Source organism: Leptonychotes weddellii, chromosome 9 (genome assembly GCF_054177405.1).
Source record: "Leptonychotes weddellii isolate Sample4059 chromosome 9, ASM5417740v2, whole genome shotgun sequence".
Classification (NCBI taxonomy): Eukaryota; Metazoa; Chordata; class Mammalia; order Carnivora; family Phocidae; genus Leptonychotes; species Leptonychotes weddellii.
Genome location: NC_138377.1, coordinates 12,184,681 through 12,198,891, shown reverse-complemented (window position 1 = coordinate 12,198,891; position 14,211 = coordinate 12,184,681). Strand labels below are relative to the sequence as shown.

General features: G+C 40.8%; 1 pseudogene; it reads left to right on the top strand.

Moving 5' to 3' along the window:
- The first annotated feature begins 1,132 nt into the window (after nt 1–1,132).
- Nucleotides 1,133–2,507, top strand: LOC102728039 (eukaryotic translation initiation factor 3 subunit E pseudogene; annotated as a pseudogene).
- The last annotated feature ends 11,704 nt before the right edge of the window (nt 2,508–14,211 follow it).

Sequence of the window (14,211 nt, the reverse complement as noted above, 5' to 3'; positions counted from 1 at the left end):
ATTTTGAAATCTTTCTCAGTTCTTTAAGAGTGTTTGCTCTGTGTATTTTGAAGCTTTGTGAATACACATTTAGTTGAATACACAACTGTGATGTCTTAATGAATTGATCTTGCATCATTGTGAAGCGTCCCTCTTTTTCTTTGGTTATATTCTTTATCCTGAAGTTGCCCTTGTCTGATATTAATAGAGCCACTTCAGATTTCCTATTATTAATATTGTATAGTATATCTTTTTCCATTCCTTTATTTTAACCTTTTTTATATTTAAATTAGATCTCTTTGAGGCAATGTTTAATTGGGGTCTTGCTTTCTTATCCTGTCTGACAATCTCTGACTTTTAATTAAAGTGTTTTTATTTAATGTAGTTACTGATATGGTTGGATTTAAGTCTACTGTCTTAACTATTTTTTTTTTTACTGGGTTATCTGCTATTTTCCCCCTCTTTCATGGCTTTCTTTTGGATTTAGTATTTTTACATTCTATTTTCTCTGTATTAGCTTATTATCAATACCTACTGGTTTGTTTTTTTGGTGGAGTGGGGTATAGAGTTCACAATATGCATCTTTAACATCGCAGTCTACTTTCAAATCATGATATATCTTATAATGTATAACCTAAGAACCTTATAATAGTATGCTTCCATTTCTCCCTTTGGGTCCTTAATGCACTTTGTGCCATACATCTTACTTCTACATGCATAATAAACCCCATAATACATTGTTATTATTTTTGCCTTAAACATTCCATTCTCTTTAAAAGAAGATTTTAAGTTAGGGAAACATATATTTTATCTTTACACACACAGTCACCATGTCAATGTTCTTCCCTTCTATGTAGATCCAGGTTTCCAACTGGTATCATTTGCCTCCACCTGAAAAGCTTACTTAAACATTCCTTATGGTATAGTTCTCCTAGATGAAAAGTCTTATTTTGCTTTCATTTTTGAAGGATATTTTTTCTAGATGTAGAATTCTACTTTGACGTTTTTTTTCCCTTCCAGCACTGTGACAATGCATTCTCCTTTTCTTCTGACTTGCATTGTCCCTGACAAGAAGTCTGAATATCCTTGTCTGTGTCCCCTGTTTATAAAGTGTCTTTTTTTCTCTGGCTTCTTCTAAGAACTTTTTCAGCCCTTTTTACTTGGCAAGATGGTGGAGTACGACTTGACTACTTGCATCGCGCACTTTTTGGATCAGCATCTAGTCTTTCCGTTGCTTGAGTTTCTCTCCATAAAAGAGATATATAATGAAAAAGAATTATTACAAAGGAAATTGGATGTCCTTAGGGATACCAACATGGTAGACTTTACTATGGATGTATACAAAAACCTTTATTCTGATGATATTCCGCATGCTTTGAGAGAAAAAAGAACCACAGTTTTTGCACAACTGAAACAGCTTCAGGCAGAAACAGAACCAATTGTGAAGATGTTTGAAGATCCAGAAACTACAAGGCAGATGCAGTCAACCAGAGATGGTCGGATGCTGTTTGACTACCTGGCGGACAAGCATGGTTTTAGGCAGGAATATTTAGATACACTCTAAAGGTATGTGAAATTTCAATATGAAGGTGGGAATTACTCTGGAGCCGCAGAATATCTTTACTTCTTTAGAGTGTTGGTTCCAGCAACAGATAGAAATGCTTTGAGTTCACTCTGGGGAAAATTGGCCTCTGAAATCTTAATGCAGAATTGGGATGCAGCTATGGAAGACCTTACAAGGTTAAAAGAGACCATAGATACTAATTCTGTGAGTTCTCCACTTCAGTCTCTTCAGCAGTGAACATGGCTCATCCATTGGTCTCTGTTCGTTTTCTTCAACCACCCCAAAGGGCGTGATAACATAATTGATCTCTTCCTTTACCAGCCACAGTATCTTAATGCAATTCAGACAATGTGTCCACATATTCTGCACTATTTGACTACAGCCGTCATAACAAACAAAGATGTTCGGAAACGCCGACAGGTGCTACAAGATCTTGTTAAAGTTATTCAACAGGAGTCTTACACATATAAAGACCCAATTACAGAATTTGTTGAATGCTTATATGTTAACTTTGACTTTGATGGGGCTCAGAAAAAGCTGAGGGAATGTGAATCAGTACTTGTGAATGACTTCTTCTTGGTGGCTTGTCTTGAGGATTTCATTGAAAACGCTTGTCTCCTCATATTTGAGACTTTTTGTCGCATCTACCAGTGTATCAGCATTAATATGTTGGCAGACAAACTGAACATGACTCCAGAAGAAGCTGAAAGGTGGATTGTAAATTTGATTAGAAATGCAAGGCTGGATGCCAAGATTGATTCCAAATTAGCTCCTAACTGGGCAACTCAGGACTCTGGCTTCTACTGAAGAACTGTATAAAGACAAGATGAAAAAACTATAAAATAAAGATGAAATAATAAAACCATTATATAAAGGGTGACCTACATTTTAGGAACAATTAACAGTTTGAGTATAAATTTTGGGGAATTTGAATAAAATTGGCTGTGTTTCATTTAAAAAAAAACTTTTTCATCACTGGTTTTCAGCAATTTTGGTTATATGTATTGTGATGTGCTTTTATTTGTGTTTTTTCTGCTTGGTCTTCATTGAGTGTCTTGGACCTATGTTTTTAGTTATTAAATTTGGGGTCACTTTGGCCATTATTTCTTCTAATAGATTTTCTGTTCTCCCTTTTCTAGGGCTCCCCTTTCATATATATTCGACTACTTGATCTTGTCCCGTAGGTCACTCAAGTTCTTTCATTTTTTTCAGACTTTTTTTTCTCCATATATTTCTTTTGTTATTTCTTCAAGTTCACTAATCTTTTCTTCTGCAGTGTCCAATCTCTTGTTATGCCTACCCATTGACTTTTTTTAATTTCCTTTGGTTCCATTGAAATTTTATTCATTTCTTTATAATAGTTTGCATTTCTTTCCTCATGTCATTTCCTCTTGAACATATTTATAAGAACTATTTTAAAGTCCTTGTTTGAGGGCGCTTGGGTGGCTCAGTTGGTTAAGCGACTGCCTTCGGCTCAGGTCATGATCCCAGGGTCCTGGATCGAGTCCCACATCGGGCTCCCTGCTCTGCAGGAAGCCTGCTTCTCCCTCTCCCACTCCCCCTGCTTGTGTTCCTGCTCTCGCTGTCTCTGTCTCTGTCAAATATATAAATAAAATCTTTAAAAAAAAAAAAAGTCCTTGTTTGATAATTCTATTATTGCTGTCATTTCTGGGTCTGTTCCTATTGATTAATTTTTCTTTTGGTTGTGACTCCTGTCTTCCTGCTTCTTTGAATGTCTAGTAACTTTTGGTTGCAATTATGAACATCACACTGTTTTGTGTCTGGATTGTGTTGTCTTTCTTTAAAGAATTTTGAAATTTGTTTTGGCAAGTATTAATGTACTTGTGGATTAGCTTAATTCTTTTGAGCTTATTTTAAAGCTTTGTTAGGTTGGATGTAGAGTATCCATTACCTTAGAGCTAGTTTATCTCCACAACTATGGCACAATTTCTGAGGTCTCTAGTAAATGCCTCAGTGGTTGTAGTATGCTGAATAAAGGCCTCCTGAAATGCCTACATCTTAATCCCTGGAACCTGGAAATATGTTAGGATACATGCCAAGGGGGAATTGAAGTAGCAGCTGGAATTAAATTTACTGATCAGCTGACTTTGAAGTAGGAAGATTATACTGGCTTATCCAACAGTTTTTAAAAACTAAAGAGGGAAGCAGAAGAGAGAACCAGAGAGATAGAGGGTGAGGATTCAGCTCAGTGTTGTTGACTTTGGAGATGGAAAAAGGGGGCCGTGAATCAAGGAAAGTGGGGGGCCTCACCAAGGTGAAAGACACAAAGATGTGAATTCTTCCCTAGGTCTGCTAGAAAGGAATGCACCATGCCAACACTTTGATTTTAGCCAGTGAGATCTGTATCAGATTTCTGACTTACAGAATTGTAAGATAATAAACTTAGGTGTTTTAAATCACTACATTTATAACAATTTGTTACAGTAGCCATAGAAAACAAGGTTTCTCCACATTGACTAGGTGGCACTCAGTTGTCTCCCAGAGAGCTGTGGATGCTGAGAAACTTTCAGTTTATAGCTCCCTGGGAGTTCTTTCACCTTGCTTTGTTCCCTTTCTCTCAGGGATTATAGTCCTGCTGTCCAATGTCTGAAGTAATTGTATCATATATTTCGTGAGGTTGTCTAGTTGTTTATGGCAGGAAGAAAACAAGTAGTATTGGTTATTCCACCAGGACTAGACATGGGGGACGGGTGGGGACACAGAATTCAGCTCATACCAGTGCTTTTCCTTATTTAAGTTACTGTTTCAAAAAAGATTGGGATCTTTTCTCCCTCTGTTTCTATGGCCCATTGGCCATTCTTTATCATTGAATGGCGGCAGCAAAAAATGTAATGAGGTAAATTTGATTTGCTGGATAGTGTGCCAGGATATGGTCAGGATACAGTTCCTATCCTCAAGGGCCTTTCTTTTTGTGGTGGAATTATATATTTTTGATATTAAAATATTAACTGGAGCACCTGGGTGGTTCAGTCAGTTAAGCGTCTGACTCTTAGTTTAGGCTCAGGTCATGATCTCAGAGTCATGAGATGGAGCCCTGTGATGGGCTCTGTGCTCAAGGGGGAGTCTGCTTGAGATTCTTTCTCACCTACTCCCTCTGCCCCTCCCCCCATATCCCCACCCTATCTCTGTCTCTCAAATAAATAAATAAATCTTTAAAATATTAACTGATTTTTTTTGGTCCATAGTCCCTTCTTCTACCCATTGCCCCACAGACAGATTTCTATACACCTTGGACACTCACACAAGCCTCTTTATTCTCACATATGTATAAGCAGCATGAAAATGCTGAGACTGGGGACCAATGGTGGGCAGCCTTACAGTCAAGAATGAGAGAAAACTACACACTAACTGACAATGAAATACCCAGCAGAAATGAGGATGTCTGCACAGATGATGATATTGAAGACCAGATGCCCAGCTCCACAGCCCAGAACTTAGATGCAACTCCAAAAGAAATCAGGAAAACCTCAAATTAACTAGAATTCCTATTGCGCTGTGCCAGTAGCATGGAAACTCAAGAAAGAAATTTTATTTTATTTTATTAAAGATTTATTTATTTACTTGAGAGAGAGCACAAACGGGGGGAGGGGCAGAGGTAAACAGAGAGGACATCTCAAGCAGACTCCATGCTCAGCCCAATTCGGGGCTCAATCCTACAACCCCAAGATCATGACCTGAGCCAAAATCAAGAGCCAGACACTTAACCAACTGAACCACCCAGGCGCCCAAATTAAATTTTAAAAGTCACATTTCTTGCACCCTGAAATCAATATCTACAATATTGTCTAACTGGGGAAGCAGGACATTTCCATAAAAAGAGAGGTATTGTCACTGGATAGTGGATAGGAGGAGTAAATAAGCTGTTGTATTGCAGCCACTTTCTACAGAAGTTCAAGGCCTCTGCAGCCTGTAGAGGTGAAGAGAGCATCATGAATGACTGGTAGCCTTCTTGCAATATTAACTGACCATAGTGGTTAGGGTGATGCATAGCACCTAACAAGCTAGGTGCAATAATAAGGAAACCCCAAATTTAAAAGATTAATGAAAACAGGAGTTTACTCTGCATATGTAATAGATGGACGGGGCTAATCCTGGCTGCTAGGTGACTTCTTCCACACAGTCATTCAGGTCCCAGGATGCTACATCTCCCAGCACGAGGAGGAACAGTGTAACAACAATGTAGAGAATTACTAATGGAAGGAGTCCTCCTAGTTCCCATTTGCCGAATGTTTCTTGTGCCAGGTACGGTGTTGAGACTCCCCACTCGATCCCCACGATAATCCTTTGTGACTCTACCTCAGCCTTTTGATTTATGCTGATGTTGCATTCCTGAGAAGTTCATTCAAAAACAGTTAATTCAAAAACATGTAAAGCAAAAATGAAGTTTCTCACCAGAAGTGAAGGAAAAGCAAAGCAGGAGAGATGCTCCCGTAGATTGCAAAGGATTCCAGTCATGTAAATGTTTTCATCAGATTGCATTAATATGAACTGTAAATAAACAGTTCATGGGGAAACTTGAATATATTAAAATTTATTTCATGGATAACAACAAGAAAGAAGATAGCTCCTTAATAAGGGAGCAATGGCCAGTATAGTCTGCAGAGGCCGGTAGGCAAGTCTTCAGCTTCTACACTAGAAGAATTCTCATGTATGAAGACTATCTTCATGTCAGTGGTGTTCCCAACTGAACACCCATTACACTTGGTGGCCCTGCTTAACCATTTTCTTAGCTCTTTTGTCAGAGTGAAGCATACAGCTGAAGCCCGTGAAAATAGTAATTAATAATAATGATTATTATTATTAATAATAATAGTCAAGAGCACTATGGGCAGGCACTATTCTAAACACATGCACTTATTCATTCAGTCTTCAGATTCGTCCAATAGGATAGATTCTTTTATTATCTCCATTTCACAGAGGAGGTTAACTGAGGCACTGAGGGAGTGAATAGCTTCCTGTGATGGCTACCTTTATGTGTCAACTTGGCTGGGCCACAGGGCCCAGATAGTTGGTCAAACACTATTCCGGATGTTTCTTTGAGGGTGTTTCTGGATGAGATTCGTATTTAAATCAGTGGACTTTGAGTAAAGCAGATTGCCCTCCATACTGTTGGGGAGGCCTCATCCAATCAGTTGAAAGACTGAAGAGAACAAAAGGCTGACCTCGCCATGAGCAAGAAGAAATTCTGCCAGCAGCCCACCTTTGGACTCCATCTGCAGCATTAGCTCTTCCTAATTCACTAACAGACTGCTTTTGAACTTGAACTGCAATTCTTTCCTGTGTCTGCAGCCTGCCAGCCTCCACCATCAGATTTTGGACTTGCCAAACCTCCACAATCACATAAGCCGATTGCTTAAAATAAATCTCTTTCTCTATATCACATCCTATTGGTTCTGTTTCTCTGGAGAACCCCACGTCCCCACCTAATGCACTTGCCTAAGGTTATATACCCAGTAAATGGTAGAAATGGCTTCCAGTCCTGCAGTCTGGTGCCAGAATCCATACTCTTGTTGGGAACTGTCCTGTTAGCCTTTATCAGTGCAGTGGGTAACCTCTATTTTGATGCTGGTAGTGATAGCTTTTTCCTACTTCTTCATATTACCTGACCATATTAGTTAAGATGATGCAAACTGCCCAAGAAGTTAGCTGCTGTAATAAACAAGCCCAAAATTTCGAAGGCCAACCACAATAGGTGTACTTCTTACTTATGTGTGAGTTGACAGGGGCCTTCCTGGTTGCTAGGTGACCTTCCTCCACACACTCATTCAGGACCCAGCTGCTAGAGGCTCTGCCATCTTCAATGTGTAGCTTCCAAGGTGACCTTGGGGCTTGACTCTGCTCCAGCCAGCCAGCCACAAGGGGAAGAGGCAGGGTAGATCATGGATGAGAGGTTTCTCACTCCCTATTGCTAAGGAGTTTTCTGTTTAAAAAATCTTGACAAGCAACATAAATCCTGCTATTCTGAAATTATTTTATGTGTATGTGTGTACTGCTCATTTCTCTTTCATTTTATTTCAAACTCTTTAAATTAAGAGGATGTAAATTAGAGGCAGGTGTATTTCTTAATGAATCAGCCAACTTGACTGGAAGCGCTGTTTTATGTGGTGGATATTAAGAGAGAAGGTTGGAGATAAGGTTGGGGAGAGATTATGGAAGGCTTTGAATGCCAGGCTAAGGACCTTAGACTTTATCCTATGAGAGATCTCAAGTTCTTGGTCTTTCTCCTCTGAACTAACAGCCCTTATTCTCTATACCACCTATCACAGGTGACATTCACCACCATGCATGAAAGTGATAATCTTTAACTTGTCATTTGTTGGCTTCTTTTTTCCCCTCTTGCCTCCACATCCATCACCTGGATAAACTGTATGCATCTCAAGGGCAAGGACCATGACTTAAACTTTTCTTAAGGCTGCACAAGCCTCTCACATATGAAGTTTGGGGACTACATTCTGCTGAAATTCAAGACATATATGTCCCTACACCTTCAAATATCCCACAAATTGGTGAATAGAAATAGCATATAATTTCCTCCCCAAATGCAGTCTATTTTAATTGAAAAATATGTATGACGCCTTGAGGTTTCTAAAGACTTTGTAAACTACTCTGTTCTGATCAGAGTTCTCACCAAAATGGCTCAATCACTTGCACTCCCTGGTTTGGGGACTGCCCCCCCTCCAACTGCTGTCATATAAGCCAAGCGTTTGACACTCCAGGCTTTCAAATTCCTGTTACTGGGGTGGGGGGAGGATCTCTCAGGCCTCTTTATTTTCTCATTTTTATCACTAAGACATTTTTTTAGAGCCTTTTGTTTTAACAAGGGAGCAAAGCATTTTTTTAAAACTTACATCATAAAATTAATTGCATGAGGCACGACTAGCAGAAAACAAAACCCTGTTTGTGCTGGTAGTCAGCTAGGGTCATTCACCAGTGAGAAACTCGCTCTCGCCCACAAGCCTGGGATGCAAATTCATGGCTCAGCAAATTACAAATGACCACACATCACGGATCTGGGATTTGCAAAATCACCAAAACCATGTGTGCTGACCCTAGGATGGCAAGTGTCTGTGATAGAACAGTGACTGTGACAATAGGATTGCTAGCACCGGTTACCAAGCTGTGTGACACACGTATGTCAAACAGAATATGTGTCTGCATCACACACACACACACACACACGGGAGTTTCGGTATGTGCATCTTTTCAAGTTCTCCATTGTTCGGCAACCAGCAACCTTAAAACAGTGGCTGAAAACAATAACCCTCATTTCTTCTTCTCTCCCACAGTTCTAGAAGTTGACTGAGCTCAGCTGGGTGGTCCTCCCGGGGACCTCTTCACCGTTGCCATCAGCATGGGGGTGGGGCTGGAATCATCTCAAAGTCCTCTTCACACACTCGTTTAGGGCCTGGAAACACCCAAAGAGCTGGAAGCTAGGGCTGGAAGACAGATAGCTCCTTGGGCAATCTTTCTATTTATATTTGGTCTCTCTACGTGGTCGTTCTTGTACGGTGGCTTCAATGTAGCTGGACTTTTTATAAGGCAGCTCAGCGCTCCAATAGCACAAGTCCAAGGACAGAGAGAGAGAGGGAGAGAGGGAGAGAGAGAGAAACTCTAGCAGGATGGGTGCTGTGCTCTTACATAATCGTGCATTCATAATCATGTACATCCCATTACCTTTGCCAGCTTCCATATCACAGGTCTTACCCCCACATGTAGGGCAGGGAATGACACAGGGTTATGACTCTTAGGAGCAGAGATCGTGGGGGCCACCCTAAAGTCTGTCTGCCACATGCAGTGAAGTGCAGGTCACATAGCTATTGAGCAGCACAAACACGATTGGTCCCCAAGCAGTCTGACTCCAGAGTCCTTGTTCTCAATTATTACACCAGAGGGACACTCCATATGAGTGAATATTTTTTTAATTGCTATAATTCTCACTTTAAATGAGTACATTCTCCTCTGCATCCTCAGTATGAGACGAAGCTGATAGAATCCTGTCTGAGTCTGCAAGGCTAAAGACGGGACCGAGGAACATGGCGGCTTCATGCAGGTGATCCCACATCTGTTACTGAGGCTTCCCCTGGAGACACATGCTCCATGGTTATACTTTCAGGTCACAATAATATACCTAACATATTTGTACAAACAGAGAAAGAGATCTTGTCAGAAGGCTATATGTTTCCTTGGAACATCTTCAGGCCAGAAGGCACATGGACAGGAACAAATGGGTGGTGTCTCAATGGAAGCAACTGGAGGAAAGCTTGTGGATGGGGGGATTTCAGCCTTGGAAGGGACTCAGGCAGCAGCTGATTTTCTACAACACAACGGGCTGAAAAAAACACACATCTCTGTAAAAATAAAGAAAAGCCTAACCGAGTCCAGCTGCCATCCTCCCAATAATTAGATTTGGAGGATTATTGCCGAGATGAATGGAAGATATCATATGGTCACTGCTAGAAATATTGGCCATCCCTGTCTAACTGCACTACTAGACACTCGCGTTCTTAGCAGACCCACATATGTTTGTTTTTAATTAAAATGTGCTGAATGAACCGTTAGCTGCACTGAAATAATGAAGAAAAACAACACAAGACAAATCAGCTAATTGACAACTCCAAACATTCTATTTTATACCCTTCACTTATGTTAATGGAGATTTCTAATATGTTCTAGTTGAATTAATAATTACACCATCGCAGTTACATCATAATCTAAGAGGTAGATAAAAATATATTATAAATAACTACAGCAGCAACAACCACAAATGGTTCAAAGGATTACAAATTCATTTACCCAGTCTTTATTCCACTGAATATTTATTGAGTGCTTATTGCTTATTACGTGCCAGGCTCTCATAGGCTAATACTTACTCCTGGTATTTTCAAATACACATTTTTGCTCAAGATGGCATGTTCTATAGAGTGTTGAGGTGCTATGCCTGGGACATCTCCAACCACACGATGAAACAAAACAGCAAGCGACTCTTGGAAAAACGAGCCCGTAATTTTAAGTCATTTCAAAAGCTAGTTTATGTGAAGGCAGACAATCTGGCCAAGATCTTGACAAATTACATTTTATTCAGTGCACAAGAAACTAACGCAGCTGCCTGAAGGAAAATGTATCCTGGGATTGTGTACACAGAGCAAGGCCAAAGGGCAGCCATATTCCAAGTAGACCGTAAACGGGAGGTTTTAGCGGAGGCCTTTCCAAAGATCATGGCAGAATTTCAGCTGTGAGATAACCAGAATTCTGGCCAAAATTAGGAGTGATGGAAACTGTCACATGTCTTTGGGATATTTGGTGGAGATTAGTCCCTTGGCCAGGTAGTTCTCTGATGAATGAAGGAGGATAATTCGGAGTCAGTCACTGAACACCCTTGCTCTTAACTGGAAGACCGGGATATCAATGAGGTAAATTAACTTCAATGCATGTAGAGTTTATTTACAACTAAACTGCAAAGCCTCTGTCTCATCCATATTCAATCAGAGAAAATTGTGGCTCATCCAAGACAAGACGTGAGCCAAGTCTGGGGCGAGGCGAAGGGTGACATCATCTGAAAGGGCTGGAAATGAAGTGTAAATTTGAATATCATCTGTATATAAGTGATAATTAAAGCTGTGAGGCTCAATACGCACCAAGAGAGAAAGTCAATAAAAATGAGGAACAACAGTGTCCCGAGCCACATGGCACCTTGGAAATGGAGATTTTTTAAAAATAAAATGGGTGGGGGCAAGATTTCCTTTCCTCCTGAATGATCTCAAAACAGATACAGATCACTCGTCAGAAAAACCCTTACCCTCTGCAGATAATAACTGAATCACTTGACGGTTGGGCAAAGTAGAGGAGATTTCCTGGAAGATTTCTATTCCAAGGAAAATAAGTCAGTTCATGGGGTCTGGGAAGACCACTCCCCCTCCCCAAACAGACCATTTAGGAAATCATAACAAAGAGAATCACCCACCAGAGCTGACATTTGTTGTCCTTTTCAAGTCTGGTGGTAAATTTGGGTGGGAAACACAAGGTACTTTCATCTGGGTGTCCGAGGACTTTGTTCACGCAGAGAAGAAATAGTTTCTCTCTTCTTAGCTGTGTTTGAACACTTTAACAGAAGCATAACTAAAGCAAGATGCACCGTGAATCAAATGAAATTAGACTGGTTCATAAGGAATTATTCATTACCAAAAGGGCAGCTTTTGCCCTAATCATCCCTCTAGAGATCTAAACTTAGGGCTCTTTTTTTTTTTTTTTTTTTTGACTACCAGCTCTCCAGACCATAGAAGCTTCCTAAAAACATCCTGCATCCTGTTCTTCAGTAACATGGAGTGAGCCTAACCACGAATGTTAGGTGTTATGAGCTGAATTGTGTCCCCCTTGCACTCATGTACTGAAGTCCTAAACCCCAGTGCTTAAGAATGTGACTGTATTTGGAGACAGGGTCTGGTTTTTGTTTGTTTGTTTGTTTGTTTTTGTTTTTGTTTATTGTTTTTTAGAAAAGCAGACTGCCATGTGCAGCACCTCATTTGGATGTGTCAGGAGTCTTGGAAGCTTGACTATCCTACATTCTCCTACAAGTGGGCCTTGAGAGCTCGTTTGGAAGTTCTAGCAGGGGAGTGCAGTTACTTGTATACCCTTGACCAAAGAATGGTCCTCTTCTATCAGGGAAGGTCGTCCTCTTCAACCGAGTGCTTAGCTTCGGGAGGGACGCACATGGAGTGGTGAGAGAGGAAGGGGACGCCTGTCTAGCCAGCCAGATCCGCCGAATAAAGCTTGGCAATCAATGGGGTGACAAATGTCTTAGCCAGATCACCCTCACATAATGGAGATAGGGTCTTCAAAGAGGTAATTACGTTAGAAAGGGGTCATAAGTATGGGCCCTACCCCTATATAATCGGTGCCCTTATAAGAAGAAGAGATTAGGACATAGGCACACACAGAGGGAAGAGCATGTGAAGACACAGGGAGAGGCCGGCCATCTACAAGTCAAGGAGAGAGGAAGAAACCTATCCTGCCAATGCTTTGACTTCAGACTTCTACTGTCCAGATCTGTGAGACAATAAATTGCTGCTGCTGAAGGCCCCCAGCCCGTGACACTTTGCTATGGCAGATCAAGGGGACAAAGGAAGTAAGGCCAGCATACGCATTTTCCATGGAAGATCCTCATCTTGAACCTTCCCTGTTATTCTAGAAATAGACCTACCTCATAGATTGATTTGTTATGTCATCTTGAACATCTTTTTTTTTTTTTTTAAGATTCTATTTATTTGAGAGAGAGAGAGAGCACAAGAGCGGGGTGAAGGGCAGAGGGAGAAGCAGGCTTCCTACTGAGCAGGAAGCCCAATGCGGGGCTCGGTCCCAGGACCGTGGGATCATGACCTGAGCCGAAGGCAGACGCTTAACTGACTGAGCCACCCAGGCACCCTCATCTTGAGCATCTTGAGATATATATATATATATATATATATATATAAAACTTCTCTGAGTTTTAGTCTCCTCATTTCACAATTGGAATGAAAAATCTTTGGTTCACAGGACTGCTGCACTGGACATAGATTCTGAATAAGTTAACATGAACTTCTCTCCTTTGCCTCTTCCACCCCCTCTATAATCAGGAAACACTACGACTTCCCAAATATTCTATTATGGTTTGAAGTTAGTCTGGGTTAGTCACTCACTGTGACTTTGGACAAGTTATTTAAACTCACTGTCCCTCATAACCTGCTTCCTAATGTCGTAACAATTAATATTTATTTATTTATTTTATTTATTTATTTATTTTAAAGATTTTATTTATTTATTTGAGAGAGAGAGAGTGAGAGACAGAGAGCACGAGAGGGGGGAGGGTCAGAGGGAGAAGCAGACTCCCTACCGAGCAGGGAGCCCGATGCGGGACTCGATCCCGGGACTCCAGGATCATGACCTGAGCCGAAGGCAGTCACTTAACCAACTGAGCCACCCAGGCGCCCCACAATTAATATTTAAATGACAATTATTTAGAGCCTCTAGCAGAGTGCTTGGCACATGGTAGGAGTTCAGGAAAGGTTGCTTTCATCCTTCTGAAGGCACGAACCTGTTATTCACCAGCAGAGAAATGTTTATTGCATTTATTGCCTTTGATATTATACTCATTTATTTATTTATGCCCCTCTTCAATCTAAAAGGATGTTAGTCAGCTCATAAAAATATCTCCAGAATAAATTAGTCCTCATAAGGGATAGTGGAAAGTAGTAGACAAGATCATCGACCACCTTCCTATAACAAATTCAAAAGGAAGCTCACAGGGCTGATCCCTAAGGCATCCTGCACTTGCATGGCCTCAAAATGCAGTAAGAGAGAGCAATGTTTTTCTAGAGAGGCAGAGGTGAAATGAAGTCCTAGTGTGTAGCTCCTTCATGGTTTCTGACTTCACGCAAAAATACATTTAAAGTATCTTGAGGAATGGATGAGTTGGTCATCCTTTTGGCCTTTTTAAACTTCTTTAAAAATACAAGAGATACAAGGGCGCCTGGGTGGTGCAGTCAGTTAAGTGTCTGACTCTTGGTTTTGGCCCAGGTCCTGATCTCAAGGTCATGAGATTTATCCCTGTGTTGGGCTCTGTGCTCAGCGGGAAGCCTGCTTGGGATTCTCTCTCTCCCTCTGCCCCTCCCCCA